Below are 1,995 nucleotides of genomic sequence, written 5' to 3'. Positions count from 1 at the left end.
TAATGTCTCTGCTTTTGAACATACTATCTAGGTTGGTCATAACTTTTCTTCCAAGGAGTAAGCGTCTTTTAATTTCATGGCTGCAATCACCATCTGCAGTGATTTTGGAGCCCCCAAAAATAAAGTCTGACACTGTTTCTACTGTTTCCCCATCCATTTCCCACGAAGTGATGGGACCAGATGCCATGATCTTCGTTTTCTGAATATTGAGCTTTAAGCCATCTTTTTCACTCTCCACTTTCACTTTCATCAACAGGCTTTTTAGTTCCTCTTCACTTTCTGCCATAAGGGTGGTGTCATCTGCATTATCTGAGGTGATTGATATTTCTCCCGGCAATCTTGATTCCAGCTTGTGTTTCTTCCAGTCCAACATTTCTCATGATGTACTCTGCATATAAGTTAAATAAACAAGGTGACAATATACAGCCTTAACATGCTCCTTTTCCTATTTGAAACCAGTCTGTTGTTCCATGTCCAATTCTAACTGTTGCTTCCTGACCTGCATACAGATTTCTCAAGAGGCAGGTCAGGTGGTCTGGTATTCCTATCTCTCTCAGAATTTTCCACAGTTTATTGTGATCCACACAGTCAAAGAAAGTCAATAAAGCAGAAATAGATGTTTTTCTGGAACTCTCTTGTTTTTTCCATGATCCAGCGGATGTTGGCAATTTGATCTCTGGTTCCTCTGTCTTTTCTAAAACCAGGTTGAACATCAGGGAGTTCACGGTTCACATATTGCTGAAGCCTGGCTTGGAGAATTTTGAGCATCACTTTATTAGCATGTGAGATGAGTGCAATTTTGCAGTAGTTTGAGTATTCTTTGGCATTGCCTTTCTTTGGGATTGGAATGAAAACTGAACTTTTCCAGTCCTGTGGCCACTGCTGAGTTTTCTAAATTTACTGGCATATTGAGTGCAGCTCTTTCACAGCATCATCTTTCAGGATTTGAAATAGCTCTCCTGGAATTCCATCACCTCCACTAGCTTTGTTCGTAGTGATGCTTTCTTTTTTTTTTTTAATTGTTTAATTTTTATTTCATAATCATAAATTTAACTTTGCAATCCAGCTAAACTTGGAGGGGGATAAGGAAAATATGGAACCCAAAGAACTGTAGCGAGAGCACAAAGATTATAGGATATATCGAGCAGATGGGGTGAAGGGGTGCTCTCCTGGGCTACAGAAGGAATGGTCTGGTGGTTAAGTGAAACACAAGTCAAATTTATTAGATTTGTCCACAGTCAGAAATGGTGATCTTCTTGCTGGTCTTGCCGTTCCTGGACCCAAAGCGCTCCATGGCTTCCACAATATTCATGCCCTCTTTCACTTTTCAAAGACCACATGCTTGCCATCCAACCACTCAGTCTTGACAATGCAGATGAAAAACTGGGAACCATTTGTGTTGGGGCCAGCATTTGCCATGGACAAGATGCCAGGACCTGTATGCTTCAGAATGAAATTCTCATCATCAAATTTCTCACCATAGATGGACTTGCCACCAGTACCATTATGGCGTGTGAAGTCACCACCCTGGCACATAAATCCCAGAATTATTCTTTGAAAGCAGGAACCTTTATAACCAAATCCTTTCTCTCCAGTGCACAGAGCATGAAAATTTTCTGCTGTCTTTGGAACTTTGTCTGCAAACAGCTCAAAAGAGATGTGGCCCAAGGGCTTGCCATTGACAGCGATGTCGAAGAACACGGTGGGTTGACCATGGCTAGACAGCAAAGGAGGCTCCGGGGTGGTGGCGTCTGCAAGGCCCATAGTGATGCTTTCTAAGGCCCACCTGACTTCACATTCCAGTATGTATGGCTCTAGATGAGTGATCACAACATCGTGATTATCTGGGTCGTGAAGATACTTTTTGTACAGTTCTCCCGTGTATTCTTGCCACCTCTTCTTAATATCTTCTGCTTCTGTTAGGTCCAGACCATTTTTGTCCTTTATCATGCCCATCTTTCATGAAATGTTCCCTTAGTATCTCTACTTTTCTTG

At 41.8% G+C, this 1,995-nt stretch overlaps 1 pseudogene across 1 annotated transcript; it reads right to left on the bottom strand.

Moving 5' to 3' along the window:
• Nucleotides 1,015–1,764, bottom strand: LOC102183028 (annotated as a pseudogene). Its single transcript, XR_001297217.2, has one exon. The product of XR_001297217.2 is annotated as a peptidyl-prolyl cis-trans isomerase A-like (transcript).

The sequence above is a fragment of the Capra hircus genome, chromosome 24 (assembly GCF_001704415.2).
Source record: "Capra hircus breed San Clemente chromosome 24, ASM170441v1, whole genome shotgun sequence".
NCBI lineage: Eukaryota > Metazoa > Chordata > Mammalia > Artiodactyla > Bovidae > Capra > Capra hircus.
The sequence above is the reverse complement of the archived record's forward strand: the minus strand, read 5'-3'. Positions and strand labels throughout refer to the sequence as shown.